Raw genomic sequence first — 17,943 nt, 5'->3', positions numbered from 1 at the left:
CTAAAGAACTGTGAGTTTTGATTTGTTTTGTTTTTGTTTTTAAGATGTCTTAGGGTAAGTAAATTCTCTTTTTTTGAGTCATCTATAGCTCTACATATTTGGGCAGTTCTGCCTTTTTATCCAAAACTACCACAGAATCCACAGGGAATGGGAACACTCATTTTTGTTCTTCACTAAATCATCTGGGCAGCATAAACCAGCATATATTCCAAACTTTAATGTGCAGGCACACTATTCAGTCTTGTAAGTTAGCACAAGAGCAGTAGGCCAGAAAAGGATGCACTGGGGGAGGGAGTGAATGTTTTACCTTTGCTTCCTGATAACAGGCACTAGACTTTCTAGTAGAAGGTTCCATGTGTGAAGCTTAATAAACTTGAAAAGAAAATAATTCTGGTAACAACTGCTTTTCTCCTAATTCAGACAATTTCCAAAACATCTGAAAAAAGCCACAGATTTAGGAAAATTTTACAACAAAAGTAAAGGTAATTAAAATTGTATGTGTTAAGTGCACTAAGTTGCTTCAGTTGTGTCCAAGTTTTTGCGACCCTATGGACTGTAACCTGCCAGGCTCCTCTGTCCATGGAATTTTCCAAGCAAGAATACTGGAATGGGTTGCCAGGCTTTTTTTCCAGGAGATCCTCCTGACCCAGGGATCAAACCTGGGACTCTTATGTCTCCTGCATTGGCAGGTGGGTTCTTTACCATTAGTACCATGTGGGAAATTGTATAGTAAAGTAGTAATTGCATAGAAATTCCATCTTAGGGCTCTAACCCATAAGGTTGTATTTACCTATTAAGTTCCATATTCTACTTTCCAGGGTTCAATGGTAAGAATTTATCTCAAATGAAAAATGGATTGATTCTGGCAAGACAGACTAACCGATTTTAATATGACATTTCCACATAAAGTGTTAAATACAATTTATTACATGTTCCCAAGCCATGAACAACCTTTTTCTACATATTTTCAAATCTTGGTTAGTGCAAAAGCATTGCAAAGATCACTGGTCTTTTGTAAATTAAACAACACAAAAATCCTGAACAAACATTGTTAAGTAACAAATTGATCAAGCACAACAAAAATAAACTCTTATATTTTCATCAATTTAAGTTAATATTTTAGCAATTCTTTTGTGCCAATCTAAGGAACAATATTTGCAAATCACTTTCTATATCCTTTTTTTGTTTTGATTTTTTGGCAATTTAAATTTCATCTTATTTTCAAATAGGAGGAAGAATTACATGACTACTTCTGGGGGTTCTTGTCTTCCTGTGCTATCTTAAAATTCTCAAATGACTGATACATTTTGTCTTTTATGTTTCAATTTACAAAAGCAGGCAAAGGACTGTCCACAAACCTACTTCTTTTTTTTGGCCACACCGCACAACTTGTGGGATCTTAGTTCGCTGACCAGGGAATGAACCCGGGCCCTTGGCAGTGAATGCACATAGTCCTAACCACTGGACTGCCAGGAAATTCCCCAAAAGGCTTTATTGCAAGCTCTCTCCACACATATCAAGTCTAATCTTTTCTTGTTCTGAGCACAGTGTTACTATCACTACCTGCTATGCACAGGTGAACTGGCCTCTGTGTTGTATTTGTTATCTATTTGTTGTTGTTTAGTCACCAAGTAGTGTCTGACTCTTTGCGATCTGGACTATAGCTACTCTAGATTGTAGCTGGCCAGGCTCCTCTGTCCATGGGATTTCCCAGGCAAGAATACTAGAGTCAGTTGCCATTTCCTTCTCCAGAGAATATTCCCAACTCAGGGATAGAACCTGTCACCTGCACTGGCAGGTGGATTCTTACCACTGAACCACCTGGGAAGCCCTTGGTTATCGATTACTGTGTAACAAATCACCCTAATCATGGCTTAAATCAAAACAAAAAACTGTGATATTAATCATCTCCCTGTTTTTGTGGGTCAGGAAACTGGGTGCAGATTAACTGAGTGCCTCTCATGCATGGTCTCTGCCAAGGCGTTACAATCAAGGCATCATTGGGGCTGCAGTCAACTCAAAGTTCAGCTGGGAAAGATGCTGATTGCAAGCTCACTGAGTGGTTGATGATAGGCCTCAAAACATCCACTTTCAACAGAGCTCATGTGAGCTTCTCCACAAGGCTGCTTAATAACGTAACAGCTGACTTCTCCCAAAGCAAGGAACCCAAGGGAGAATTAGCAGGAGCACACAGAGAGAGCAAGATAACACCCACGCCAGAGGCCACAATCTTCCTAAAAGTCAACTTCACTTCATCCAGCCCAGGCTCAAGGGGAGGTAATTACATAAGTACAGGGCTTCACTGGAAACTATCTACTGTGTATTATCTCAGTTTTATTCTACTGAAACTGAATGAGGCCATTGAGGCTTAGGACTGTTATGACTTGCCCGAGTGGTAGGGACAGGATTCAAATACAGGTGTGTATGATACCAAGCTATTCTCTCAACCACAATACTCCAGTGCCTTTTCAGATAAGAACTTCAGTTATGGCCGGGGGCCTTGGCACAGTATCTGTTTTGCTATAAATATTTAGGGGTTTCTTGCACTGTGTACACTTGTGCAAAAACTTGTCAAGATGCCAAAAGCCCTATAGATACAGTTATTAAAACATGTAATTTTCTTCTCTTCCTAAACAGCAGGTTCAGGAAGCTTTCTGTTATATTAACATATAAATGCTTCCCTTAAAATGCAACAGAAGCATCTGAAGAAAAACTGGCATGTTAAATACATCACATATGCCTTAAAGGATCTGTAAACCTCAGTGGCTGTATATAAAAACAATAGATTACTTCTTTCCAGATCCATAATGAAAGAAAGGGGAAATACTCAAAAAGGCACTGTGTGGGGTGGACCTCACCTTGGGGGTACCTCTGAGGTTTCGACAATCTTTGCTTGCTTATCTTCTTTTCCACTAGTGATAGAAGGGGCTACGTGCGCAGGGTGAGCTACCCCACACCTGTGACACATATCTGATTCCCATTAGGAAATCCTCAGTATCCAAAATAGAACCAATGGAACAAAGAAACATTTAATCAGATGGAAGTCAGTGAGAATAGATGTTTTTCCTCTTATTTTAAATAAATAGGGCTGCTCTTCTTTTCCATTCAGGATTTTACAGCGTGTACTTGACTGCTAAAGCCTTGAAAAAACATGATGCCGTACGTCTGGCACATTTTAAAACACATTTATCCACCTAAAGGAATCAAGTAGGAAAACACCCTAAAATCCCAGCTGGCTTGAGAAAAGTAAAAAAACCATAACCTCCCTCCTTGTAAACAAGTAAAGGAGGTTTGGTTTCAATTAAGAAAGCTAAATTTGGATATTATTGTCTAAAACTGGCAATAGCAATAGCACCTGCTCAAAGAGATGCTGAAAATACTCAACACTGGAACCTACCAAACAGAAGATACAAGAAGTCAGGGATTACGGCAAAGCTTGAGAGTTCTCTCTCCAACATCCACTCATCTTTCTTACCAATAAAATTCCACTTTAGTCCTAGGAAAAATGTGAACTTCCTCAAGGTATCATTCCCAAGATTTCCTTCCAGCTGGCTGCAAGGGGTAACTAAAGAGATGTTAGTGCAAGTTATTGGGGAGGATCTCCAGAAGAGCTCCTTAAAAGTGGACAGACACCTGTCTCGATTTTCTTTTCCCTTTTTTGATTCTTGCATCCTTCCCTTTTCCTCTACCTCAAATGTATTTACTGGAGCTCCAGCTGCCATTTTATAGCCTTAATCATGTAAGCCAGTGCTAAGGAGTTAAAAGGTACAAAGTCAGAGTGAGAGTGTGTGTGTGTGAAAGTCACTTAGTCATGTCTGACTCTTTACAACCCCTTGGACTATATATACAGTGCATGAAATTCTTCAGGCCAGAATACTGGAGTGGGTAGCCTTTCCCTTCTCCAGGGGATCTACCCAACCCAGGGACTGAACCCAGATCTCCCACACTGCAGGCCGATTCTTTACCAGCTGAGCCACAAGGGATGCCCAAGAATACTGGAGTGGGTAGCCTATCCCTTCTTCAGCAGATCTTCCCAACCCAAGGAATCGAACCAGGGTCTCCTGCATTGCAAGTGGATTCTTTACCAACTGAGCTATCAGGGAAGCCCTACAAAGTCAGAAGGATCCTGAATGTTTTATGACTTTGCTAAGCTTTTGTACCTTTAAACTACTCACCTCTGACTTACTGCTATTTCTAGCTTCTGTTACTAGGAGGAAAGTATAAGTTCCAGTGACAAGGGTACCAAGATTACACTGTGTGTGTCTACTACTAAAACAGAAACAAAAATGTACTTGAGGATAAGCTCAAAATGTTGGAAGTGAGACTGAAATTTCCACTGAGTTAGAAATTTTCATTTGGGGGCTGAAAAACAACTAGTGGAATATAATGTCCTCTAATAGCTTAAGAGTATTTGCATGGTTAAAAACACAAAATCATAGTAATCAGGTTATGCCAATCACCTGAACATATACACCTCCAAGTTGCATTGACAAGTATCTTTTCTTTTCTTGTTCTTTGCTAGAGTATCTAATCTACAAACTTTAGAGTGAAAACACCTAAAAATGTTAAAAAATAAATAAAGGGGGTGAATTTTAAACTAAAGCAGTGAAATTTTGCCTAGGCAAACAAGTTAATATATGGAAAGAAACAAAGTTCTTAATCAATTTAAAACTTATATTATGGATAAAATATGATAGTTTTGTCCCTAGGAAATTCCAAGTAATTTTGCAGATTAACTTTGGTAAGTAGACAGGACATTGTGGCATAAATATATATTTATATTGACTTTCCATCAGTTTCACACTCATTGTTTGGTGTTCATTTTCCATTCAACATGAAATATATAAAACATATATTTATGCACTTCTGGAACAAAAAATATTTAATAAATATTTAAAAATCAAGACAGAATGAGTAGAACCAGACACAATCTGATCTCAACCATACAGTTAAGGGACTCATCTCAACAATAAAATAACAGCACCAGTAGCTAACAGCAAAAGTGAATGTTTTATGTGCCAAGTAATGTAAACACTACACATGCTAACTAATTAAATTCTCATAATAATCCTATGTGAGGTAGGAACTATTTTAATCTCTATTTTACAGATGAACAAAATGTGGCAAGAGAGGTTAAAGTACTTGCCTAAATTTACACATCTAATAAATTGCAAAGGTCAGTTTTAATCCAGGAAATCTGATTCAAAACCACACATTTCTACTTGTATACTATTCTTACTAAGATGAAAAGTAGACCTACGCCATGCTACTATGTTAAAGTTAAAAGACTTTCCAATAAAATGGGACAATCCAGTAATGGTAAACAAAACAAGAAAAGACCAAGAATCTTCTATTTCTTTCTTTAAATATCTGTAGGGAATTTGCAAATCAGAATTGGTGGCGTTTTGGGTAGAAATTTCATAAATTGATGGTTCATAGCCCAGAGATATTTGTGAGGCTGGTATAAAAGCTATTATATGACTTGTTACTATTTCAACCACTTACTTTTCTTGTCAAATAAATAATAATGATCATCTGTAGTTGCTTTTTATACATCCAAAAGAAGCAAATGGTTGGAAACTAGAATTCTTACAGAAAGAGCCATGTCAATTAATAAAAATGCCCATTTAAAATTTTTATTTCTCACCTATACTTGTATTTTTATATTTATATTGACAAGGGAGAAAGGTTCAGAAGAAAACCTGGCAAAGTGTCTTAAGTGTAATCCACCTTCCCCAAGCATCTTTACAAATGCATCACAACTAGGAAGTAAGATTAACAAAGGTGGGAGGAAATTTTATTTCTTACAAAAGTTACCCATAAGTGCATACTGTGTTTGAGATGCACCTGAAATATCATATAAAGTATCACACAGTCCCAAGACATCTGCTCTTTCTCCATACAGTGTACTTTCTGAGGCCGCCATTAATTACGGCAATGCAGCCAATACAGTGAAACTTTTCTCTTTTTATTTTAATGTGAACAAATTCAGCCAATACACTGAAACTCTTTCTTCTTGTGTTCTGATGTAAACAAATGACATTATGCAAGGAAATAGCAGGATCAGGTAATCTAAATGGTGTGTGGTAAAACAAATGCAGACTATTATCATAGAGAAATTCCATAGGTATGACCTATCCAAATGACTTACCACCTCATTTACTATATAGGTATCACTATGCTTGGATGAAAAATGATAGTTTTGCTGATGTATATCTAGATTTCTGTAAGTAAAAGACACTATGGAGTTTAAAGTCTTCAGGAAATGCCAAGATAGTGACTCTGAATATAACCATATATATGAAATATATGTTAAATGTTAAGTATGCTAAACCAAAAATCAAATCATATGCTCTGAGTAGAAGTTGGTCTTACTAATTTTTCTATGAAAATCTAGCAGTCAAAAGCTATATGGAATCAGAGGAAAGAAGCAGAGAGAATGTTTCCTAATTCATTCTAGGCCAACATTCTAGTAATGTTGTGGCCAACATTACTCTAATACCAACACCAAACAAAGACATAAACAGAAAACAAGACATCTCTCATGAACACAGATGAAAAAATCCTTGATAAAATACTAGCAAATCAACCCAAAAAAGTATAAAAAGAATTATATACAATGACAAAGTAGGTTTTATCTCAAGTATGCAAGGCTAGTTCAACATTCAAAAATTAATCATCACATCAACAAGCTAAATAAGAAAAACCACATGATCATATCAATAGATGCAGACAATGATTTGACAAAATCTAACACACACAATAAAATCCCTCAGCAAACTAGGAAGGAGGGAAACTTTCTTAACTTCATAGACACCATTCACAAAAAACCTTGAGCTAACATTATACTTTAGGTGATAAATTCAAAGCTTTCCCACTAAGATCAGGTGCAAGGCAAGGATGTCCTCTCTTAACCATCCTTTCAAAATCATAACAGAAGTCCTTGCTAATGCAATAAGTCAAGAAAGCAAAATAAAAGCTATACAGATTGAAAGGAAGGTAAAAATCTTTGTTTTATAATAAAGATGGAATGATAAACAGATGGCAAACATACATATGAAAAGATGCTCAACATCATATGCCTTCAGAGAAATACATATTAAAATGACATACCCCTACACACCTATTAGAATGACCAAAATCTGGAAAATTTACATCTCTAAATGCTAGTGAGGATATGGAGCAACTCTCATTCACTGCTGGTGGGAATGCAAAATGGTCCAGCCACTTTGGAAAACAATTTGGTGGTTTCTTATAAAACTAAATGTATTTTTACTATATAGTTCAGAAATTGTGCTCCCTGGTATTTAACAAAGGAGTTGAAAATTTATGTTCATACATAAAACCTAAATGTGAATGTTTATAGCAGCTTTCTTCATAACTGCCCAAATTTGGGAATAAATATGATGTCGTGGGTGTTCTTTGGAAGGAATGATGCTAAAGCTGAAACTCCAGTACTTTGGCCACCTCATGCAAACAGTTGACTCATTGGAAAAGACTCTGATGCTTGGAGGGATTGGGGGCAGGAGGAAAAGGGGACGACAGAGGATGAGATGGCTGGATGGCATCACCGATTTGACGGACCTGAGTTTGTTTGAGTGAACTCCGGGAGTTGGTGATACACAGGGAGGCCTGGCGTGCTGCGATTCATGGGGTTGCAAAGAGTTGGACACGACTGAGCGACCGAACTGAACCGAATGATGTCCTCCAACAGGTGAATGGGTAAACTGTAGTATATCCAGAAAATGAAATACTATTCAGCATGAAAAAAAAAAATGAGTGATCAAACCATGAAAAGCCATGGAGGAAAGTTAAATGCCTGTGCTGTGTGCTAAGTAGCTTCAGTCATGTCTGACTCTTTGCAACCCCATGGACTGTAGTCTGCCAAGTTCCTCTGTCCATGGGGTTCTACAGGCAAGAATACTGGAGTGGTTTGCCATTCCCTTCTGCAGGGGATCTTCCTGACCCAGGGATTGAACCTGCATCTCTCATGTCTCTTGCATTGGTAGACAACATTCTTTACCACTAGCGGCACCTGGGAAGCCGTAAATGCCTAATAATAAGAGAGAGAAGCCAATCTGAAGAGGTTACATATGATTCCAATTATATGACATCTTGTTAAAGAAAAAACCCACAGACAGTAAAAAGATCACTGGTTGTTGGGGTGGAGTAGGAGGTGTTGAATAGGCAGAGCACAGAGGATTTTTAGGACAGTAAACATAAACCGTATGATGTTACAGGGTGGCAAGTCATGAGTTTGATCCCTGTATGATGTTACAATGCAGGGATGCGGGTTTGATCCGTGGGTCGGGAAGATCCCCTGGAGGAGGGCATGGCAACTCAGTAGTCTTGCTTGGAGAATCATCACAGACAGAGGAGACTGGTAGGCTACAGTCCATAGGGTCACAAAGAGTTGGACATGACTGAAGTGACTTAGCATGCACATATCATTATGTATTTGTCAAAACTTATGAAATGTACAATACAAAGAATGAATCCCAGTCTAAACTGTGGATTCTGAGTGACTGCGATGTGTTACTGTATGTTCACCAGTTGTAACAAATGTACTAACCTGTGGGGGATGCTGATAACAGGGAGACGGTGCATCTCTGGGGGCAGAGAGTATATGGTAAATCTCTGTATCTTCCTCTCAATTTTGTTATAAACCTAAAACTACTAAAAAGATAAATCTATATAGTTCTTCATTTAGTCAAAGAAAACACTGAAGTATATTTTAAAATTTATGTTGAGTATATATATATATATATAAGTACAATTTTTAACAAAAAGTAGACCTTTCAGTGATCAGAGAGCTTTACATAAAAATGAATCATGTGTCCAGCATTACCTATGTTGTGAGCTGAGAGAGAAATGAGAAAACGTAGGGACACTGTTTAGGGAGGAAGACCACTACACTAATGCAGATATTAGAGACCTCTGCAGAAGTACTCTTCCTCAGAGGTGGCATTAAAGCTGGGATTGCCAAGAGTTCATTAGTTCATAAATTACTTCCAAAATTACCAATCTAGTATTCATATTTTAAGGAATATTGAACCACAGTTAAGAAAAGACATGTTTGGAGTCTTGCTCAGTTAAAGTCAACAGAAGAATTGAGTTCTTTGGGGGAGTGTTACAAATAGATTTTACATGTATCCTGTAGATAGGAAACAAAGTCACAACTGATTGCATTGAATCTGGGCCCATCAAAAAGAGGGATGAAATCCTGGAAAGCAAAGAAAGCTGACTGGCATTTCATTTCCTTGAGGGACTTCATCCCACTATTTGATGATCACTCCACAAGGTTCCTTGTACTAAAACTGTTGTTATGCAAAAGAATTGTACAAAGTTGTACAAAATATTGATTTCATCAGGTAAATTTAGTAGTTTCAAAAGAAGTCTCAAAAGTAGAATGGAAACTAAGTACTGACAATTCTGATCATCACTCCTATTTTACAGATGAGGAAATTAGAACATCAAAGAGTTCTGTATCTGAGGACTGGCAGTAAACTATATTCAGAACATACAAGTTCTTCGCTCCAGAGTCTAAACTCATACTGTCGTGCTGAATTAATGTCCAATACTTTGTGATAGAAGATGAATATTTAATGAAAACAGTATTTATGGGGAGTGGTTCTTGCCTGGAGAATCCCAGGGATGGGGGAGCCTGGTGGCTGCCGTCTATGGGGTCACACAGAATCGGACATGACTGAAGTGACTTAGCATAGCATAGCATAGCATATCTTTTTAAATCAACTTTAGTAAATGGTATAGGGAGAATAAATAATAGTGTAAAGGACTATTCAGATTCTAGAACACATGAAAGTGAAGTCGCTCAGTTGTGTCCAACTCTTTGTGACCCCATGGACTGTAGCTTGCCAGGCTCCTCCATCCATGGATTTTTCCAGGCAAGGATACTGGAGTGGGTTGCCATTTCCTTCTCTAAGGGAATCTTCCCGACCCAAGGATCAAACCAGGTCTCCTGCACTGAAGGCAGATTCTTTACCATCTGAGCCACCAGGGATGCATTGTTGCTAACATACATGAAAGTACAGGAAAAATGAAGAAAACATTTAATTAAAAAATTATTACAAGATATCTACACATGCTAAAGACTACAAAGTACTTCTGTTGTCCAAATCAAATAGTGAAGCTGTTGGAAGGGTTAATGAAACACATTTCAAATAAAGTTTGAAAAAAAAAAATCACAGCAAAGCAACATTTCAAAATCTGGTTCTCATTATTTGGCTATTTAATCCAAAAAAGGTAAACGGTGGGGCGGGGGGATGGGGAGAGGGAGCACTATGAATGAATGAATAAATAAATAAATATTAAGGATCACTTTAGTGGCTAAATTTTCTGTATTCTTGAGTCATTACAAAGCGAACCACATAATTTTTAGTTACATCCATCTCAAAATAGTCTTTGGTAATGCAAAAATGGAAGCTTTAATAGAATTGAGGAGTATGTTTATCAGATAATCAAAATATCAAAATGATAGTTATCAATAACAACCACTTAAAGTGTAACTTACTAGAAAATTGACATAAATTACTTGATTAAAGGATAAAACCACAAAAATTAATCTTGAAGAAAATATTTAAAACTCAGTTTATATTTTATAGGCAAGCAAACTATTGACAGAAAATGAAGTGAACAAATTTAATGTAAAAATAAGGATTATTTGTTTTGGAAACTTGCTCCTAATTAAGAGATCGCAGGTGCCTGATTTTGAGTATGAATAAGCCAGGTGCAATTTCACAACTCTTAAAATGTGAAAAAGAGACTCAATGAAAATATTTTAAAGCAGAACTTTAATTAAAAGCTCATTCAAAAAGTATATAAGCATACTCTTCTCTAAAATCTGGAAATTTTACATTGTTCTTCCTCTTTCTTTAAACTTTTATATTCACTCAGTGTTCCCTACCATTTTTATCCTAGCAATATATGTTATGCTCAACAGTGATCACTCCATTTTACTTCTCTGAAAATATGCATTTAAAAATTAAAATTCATTGAGCCTTTTCAGAGTTTAAATTATAATTTCTGAAGTCCTTTCATTGTTAGGTCATTAGAGATAACATTAATTAAGGACTGCTCAATTATAAGTCCATGATAGCATTTGATAGAGATCAGTCACATCTCAATGTAAATCCCTTTTTTCAGTTTTCTTTTGGGCAAACACTTCAAACTTCACTTCCTAACCATCTTCCTGTTGCACATTTTGCTTCAAGCATCCTGTCTTTCTTACATTTTCTCAAATACAACCAAGCAGTCTTCTATATCAGCCCACTGCTCTTGGTGTTTTATCTGGAATGTTCTTCTCCTAGACAGTTGCATGACTTGATCACTGTCTATATTCATGTCTATTCTTCAATGCCAACTCAGTTCATCACTGAGGCCTGCTCTCACTCACTTTTTTTTTTTTTTGTTCACTCACTTTAAAAGAGCATCCCTACTCTTCATCTGCATCAGTAACTCCTGATCCTTCTTCATGACATTTATCATCCCCAAACATTATCAGTTCAGCCGCTCAAGTCCTGTCCAGCTCTTTGCGACCCTGTGGACTGCAGCATGCCAGACTTTCCTGTCCATCATCAACTGCCGGAGCCTGCTCAAACTCATATCCATCAAGTCAGTGATGCCATCCAACCATCTAATCCTCTGTCATTCCCTTCTCCTTCCTGCCTTCAATCTTTCCCAGCATCAGGGTCTTTTCAAATGAGTCAGTTCTTTGCATCAAGTGGCCAAAGTATTGTAGCTTCAGCTTCAGCATCAGTCCTTCCAATGAATATTCAGGACTGATTTCCTTTAGTATTGACTGGTTTGATCTACTTGGTGTCCAAGGGACTCTCAAGAGTTGTCTCCAACACCACAGTTCAAAAGCATCAATTCTTCGGCGCTCAGCTTTCTTTATAGTCCAACTCTCACATCCATACATGACTGCTGGAAAAACCATAGCTTTGACTAGATGGACCTTTGTCAGCAAAATAATGTCTCTGCTTTTTAATATGCTGTCTAGGTTGGTCATAGTTTTTCTTCCAAGGAGCAAGTGTCTTTTAATTTCATGGCTGCAGTCACCATCTGCAGTGATTTTGGAGCCCTCAAAAATAGTCTCTCACTGTTTCCATTACTTCCCCATCTATTTGCCATGAAGTGATTGGGACCAGATGCCATGATCTTAGTTTTTTGAATGTTGAGTTTTAAGCCCACTCTGCTCTTTCACTTTCATTAAGAGGCTCTTTAGTTCTTCTTTGCTTTCTGCCATAAGGCTGGTATCATCTGTGTATCTGGGGTTATTGATATTTCTCCCAGCAATCTTGATTCCAGCTTGATTCCACCAAAATATACATGTACTTATTATCAGTCTCACAGCCTATTAAAATGTAAGCTCCCTAGAAAATCCTAAGGAAAATAGGGATTCTGATATATTTACTTTTATATCTACAATGTTTAAAATAGTACCTGGCATATGGGGTGTTGACTAAATGTTTGATGAATTTATTGAATAAAGAACAAAAAGAGAAAAAAATAATTATTTTAGCAGTTACACTTTAGAAAAAAATACTGTCATACATTTTCAAAATTTTCAAGATTTTATTATTTTTACCTTCAAATAGATGTATAAATTATTTAAAATGATTTTAAAAGCTTGCAAATCATTTAAAAAAATAGTGCACTAGCGATAGGGCTTCCTTCATAGCTTAGTCGGTAAAGCATCTGCCTGCAAGGCAGAAGACCCAGGTTCGATTCCTGGGTTGGGAAGATTCCCTGGAGAAGGAAATGGCAACCCACTCCAGTATTCTTGCCTGGAGAATCCCATGGGCAGAGGAACCTAGAATCGATGGGGTCACAAGAGTCAGACACAATTTAGTGACTAAACCACCACACTAGTGATGGCTATTCTTTAAAATTACATAATCTAATTAATAAAGTACAATATCACATGTGATAAAGGTTTGCATTCTAAATAATGGATAACGGTTTTTATTTGTATGGTGTGTGTGTGTGTGTGTGTGTGCGCTCAGTTGCATCTGACTCTTTGTGACCCCATGGACTGCAGCCCACCATGCTCCTCTGTGTGTAGATATACTCAGGATGAATGGGAGAATAAAATAATTAGTAACAGTAATTTATAAAACTACTTGAAAATCATATATATTTTGAAATTTATAACAAATCAATAAAATGAGCAAAGTGTCAAGTTTCTTCATTTCTGTCACTGAAAATTGTTATTGGAAACTCTCATTTTCTAAACTTTGTTAGATCTATTACTACAGGGAGGGTTCCAACCTAATTTCTTTGACATTGACAATTTTAGGCTTTTAAAACTAGAAGAACTAATGATGTTGAAGTCTCTCTGAAAAAGTAGCATTCTGAAATGCTCCATGAGTCGATATAACACTGTGAGTCCTCAAACATCCTGGAATCTCAAGGAGTGCTTAGCTGGACCTAAAGGAAACTCCTTTCAGTGGTCTCTGGATACACAAGCTCTGCTTGCTTCAGCTGACTTCAAAATCCAATCCTCTTGTCACTATCTGTGTGAGGGTCAAATGTAATATTAGCTACATACATCTTTTAAAAATTACTATTTGAAAAAAAAATTAAAAAAATAAAAAATAAAAATTACTATTTGAATCCAGGCCACACAGTAGAGATACAAAGTATCACTCAAAAAGAATTCTGTCCTTGTTTACAGATACTGCCTTATCCATTTCTGCGTGGAGAAGTGGCCCAGCACCAGTTATTAATATCATCACTATAAAACAAATTATCATAAAACTTAGTGGTATAAAACAACCATTGATCATGCTTATAAATTCTGTGAGTTAGGAACTGGAATATGGTGCAGCTGGACAGCTTATTTTATCTTCATGTTTGGGACCTCAGCTGGAAAACTTGAAGGCCAGGAGCTAGCACATCTGAGGACTCAATCACTCTCATATCTGATGGTTGATGCTGGTCCCCCCACATAGGCTACTTTCAATTTTGTCACTGCTAGGTGGCCAGATATCACAAGTTAGTGTTTCAAGAAAAAAAAGATATAGGTGGTAGCCTTATTGCCTTATCTAGCCTTGAAATTACATAGTGTCATATCGTCACGGGCTTCCCAGGTGGCACCGGTGGTAAAGAATCCACCTGCCAAATGCAGGAGATATAAGAGATGCGGGTTTGATCCCTGGGTCAGGAAGATCCCCTGGGGGTAGGCATGGCAGCCCACTCCAGTATTCTTGACTGGGAAATCCCATGGACAGAGGAGCATGGCAAGCTACACAGTCCATAGGATCACAAGGAGTCAGACACTACGGAAGCGATTTCGCATGCACAGATGCATATCGACCACATTCTATTTGCTGAGGCATTCGCAAAGTTCAGCCCCAGACTGAGGGGAGTGACAGGAGAATGCTGGCCTGGAAACACTACTGTGGGCTTTTTTGAAGAATATAACCCAACACAGGTCCTACCTGGATGCTATTTATCATGCTCAATTTCTTGAGGGTGTTACTTCTACCTCCAGTTCAGGTGACTGTTGAAGGAAGTAAACATTTACCTAAATTACAAGAGGTAACATAGGTCTCTGAATTGTGTTCAGGAAGAATAACTTTAATCTTTATCAGACTTAAAACACAGGAAAAATCAAGGTCAAGAAATAAATATGGAGGATTAGGCAAATAGTGATGGGATAATATATTCAAGAGACAAATTATTTTCCTCATTGGTTTATTTCCACAAATCACTTGCAACTGAACTTGCCTTTCTTCTTAAAAAATTTTAACAACATCCTCAAAAACATATCATACCATATCTCCTTGAAAACTATGCCCTTGCCTAGACATATGTTTCTGTCCCCACTATCTACTTGCCTTCCTTAGCAAATAGAAAACAAGAAGGGAACCAGGTGCTTGTACTCATCTTACCCTATTAACTTCACAGAAAGCCCATTCTTAGTCCTGTGGGTTTACATTGCTCTGTGAGTTGAGCAGCATGAAAATGCTCCTGAAGCCTCAATGTAAATTGTTTCTAATCCTATAAAAACCCCAAAACACACCCAGATAATGGGCAGGAAACTGAGCTAAACCAACTTCATTGGTCAGCATCTTTCTCTAAACATGATGTGGATCAAATGGGGAAACCAAAACTCCAGCCTTCTCCTGCTGGACACTCAAGTCAAACCTGTTTTAGCCAAAGAGGATTCTGAATATACTTCTAAAATGTAAAGAACAAGGGTTGATATAATGGACATATAAAAAACAGACAACAGTCTACTTAAACTTGTTTTCTCTTTTTAAAACTAAGATATAATCAATATATCATATATTTAAACAAAGCAGGATATAGCAGGAAGCAAAATCTCTCCTAACACAACTCCCAGAGAAGATCATCCATCACTTTTTCCTTTTGTTTATTAAAATATATTTTCTAGTACAATACTCACACAGAGGCATACAGCAAAATATGTTCATATATACAGGATCATATAATCTAGGAGGTTTTACAACCATATCAACAAATCTAGATTTGCTTTAGCAGACACATGATATTCTATTATAATATAATTCATTTAATCAGTCCCCTGTGGATGGACATTTAGGTTGATTCTAACTTTTAAACTACTGAAAAATAGAACTCTACTTGGGTGACTATGTGCCAAGGGATATTTAACAAAACACATTTTCAAAGGTGGTAGGGACTGAGTGTCAAACTTTCTGTAGTAGCTTACAGGGCAGTTGAAAGGGAAAAGCTTGCTTAAAGATGTATACATGTAAGATGATACTCTACTTCACAAATCAGAAAAGTTAACCTGTTAGGATATGTTGGTAGTAACAGCGCTTAGGGCTTAACTCTTGTTAATGAGGCCCTTGGGAAAATATAAACACTCTGCCGAATTCGAATCATGTCTGTGCACCACATTCGTGTCTTCAGCTCAAGCTTCTGGCGCTCCAGCCTGCAATTGAGGCCTTGCATCAGATGCCAAACTAAACATTTGGGAACAAGAATTATAATGACCTTCTGTTTATATTTGTTTGTTCTAAGTAATTTAAAAACATATAACATGAAGCAAAACACAGAAAAATTAGGATGGGGAAATAACTCTAAGAAATAGGAAATTGGATATCTTTCAAAGCATTTTCTTGGATAGGATATTCATATATTATTCAGAGCACCTAATTAATTGTCAGTGTCGATCAGCATGGCCTCTGAAACAGAGAAAGACGAGGGGGATATATGAATTCTATTCAGACATTAGTGAAAAATACAAAAAGTTAAAATTACCTGTATGCACGAGATAAGAGCAGAACACAGACTCTTTCCAATTCACTTTCCATATCTCCATGTCTGGTGAAGTTTGCATGACTGACTAATAGCTATTCTAGTGAAGCCACAACAGACTGATTATTGCTATTATTTTTTTAATCATGAACTTTTTTATATAATTAAACCCTTCCTCCTTCTCTATTTTAAGAAGGGAAAATAATTGTCTGCCCCTGAAGGCTTTCATATGAAACATGCCAAAGCACATTGCTGATGGTGTAAAAAGGACTTTGACATGTTTAGCATGAAATACTTCAGTGTCTGAAGACTATTCTCTTCTTAAAATGTCAGATTATTCTCAAATGCCTAGATGAGTCTGTGGACTTATTAAAAGAATGTGCTAACTAACATCTCCTCTGTTTGTCTTTACAATGTAAGTTCCTAAGGAAGAAGTTTCCCTTTGGGGGAGTAGCAGTGCCCGGGTGTCTGAGATGCTGGCAGTTTTCTGCTTGACTAACGTTCTGGTTACACAAGTGTGCTTCCTTTGTGAAAATTCACTGAGTGGTAGCCTTAGAATTTACATTAAACTAAAATAAAAGGTTTTATAAAGAGAAGCAGCTGAGTAGATACAGCTTCATCTACTCTAGTTAATTTCTCTTGATATTTAAAAAATATTAATGGGCTATTATTGATAACCAGCACAACCAAATCAAAAGACAGTCTTCCTACTGTGAATCACTTTGTTATGCACTTGCTAAGTACAAATATTTTCTTAACTGAGAGGGTGATGCAATCAATGGCTAACATATGCTTTCCTTACTTTCATCAGCATAATTATCATAATACTGTCTGAAATAAAATATTCAATTTACTCTAAATATTGACAGTAAAGACTAACTAAGCACTTGTAATGTGCCAGGTGTCAGGCTCTGAGCTAAGTGGGTTACATGCCCACTACCATTTAATTATTAAAAAAGTAGGAGCTTTCTTGCTGAGAAACACCATTCTAAGGTGGCACATTCTGAATAGTCAATAAGATTAGCTATTACTTGCACAGAATTTACCTTCCTTTATCGTTTGCAGGTTCTTTCACTTTTTCAAGCATAGCTGAGGATCTATGATATGCCGGGCAAGGTTCTAAACAATGCTGCAGCTTTAAGATTCCTATTTCTCCAACTCACCTCTTTGGGGGAATGATGGAGGACATACTTCTGGGAGAAGTTTTGACAATGATGCTGTGAATATCTTTGAATGTTATAGCATATCTGGGACTCAACAAAGAAAAGCACAGAGTAACAGAGGAAAGTAATTACAAGGAAGCTTTCCATACTTCAGCATGCTTAAATAATCACTTCACTATAGATGAGATTTATCTGCCAACCAATAACCATTCTGTGGTACCTATTCTCCTTAGTATCACTCAATTTGTCATTTATTGTTTGTCAATTACTCCATGTGATAACAACCAATTCAATCAGTTCATAAACTCTATGAGAATGGGGGTAACTAGACCACCAGGGAATTCCCTCTTTATATACCAGGGGCTGGCAAATATTTTTTACAGAAGTCTAGACAGTAAATATTTCAGGCTTTTCAGGCCATATGTCTCAGTCGTAATTATTCAACTCTGCTCTTGTATCACACAAATAGCCATAGATAATATGCAAACAAATGGATGTAGCTATGTTCCAA

At 37.1% G+C, this 17,943-nt stretch overlaps 1 protein-coding gene and 1 non-coding gene across 2 annotated transcripts in view; one reads left to right on the top strand and one right to left on the bottom strand.

The window, feature by feature from the left end:
• The window catches only part of CCDC91 (coiled-coil domain containing 91), a 311,209-nt gene that overhangs the window by 15,251 nt on the left and 278,015 nt on the right, over positions 1-17,943 (bottom strand). The window lies entirely within an intron of this gene.
• Positions 12,691-12,762, top strand: TRNAC-GCA. The gene has a single exon. It is a non-coding gene; the product is annotated as a tRNA-Cys (tRNA).

The sequence above is a fragment of the Bison bison genome, unplaced genomic scaffold, assembly GCF_000754665.1.
Source record: "Bison bison bison isolate TAMUID 2011002044 unplaced genomic scaffold, Bison_UMD1.0 scf7180017864370, whole genome shotgun sequence".
Taxonomy (NCBI): Eukaryota; Metazoa; Chordata; class Mammalia; order Artiodactyla; family Bovidae; genus Bison; species Bison bison.
The sequence above is the reverse complement of the archived record's forward strand: the minus strand, read 5'-3'. Positions and strand labels throughout refer to the sequence as shown.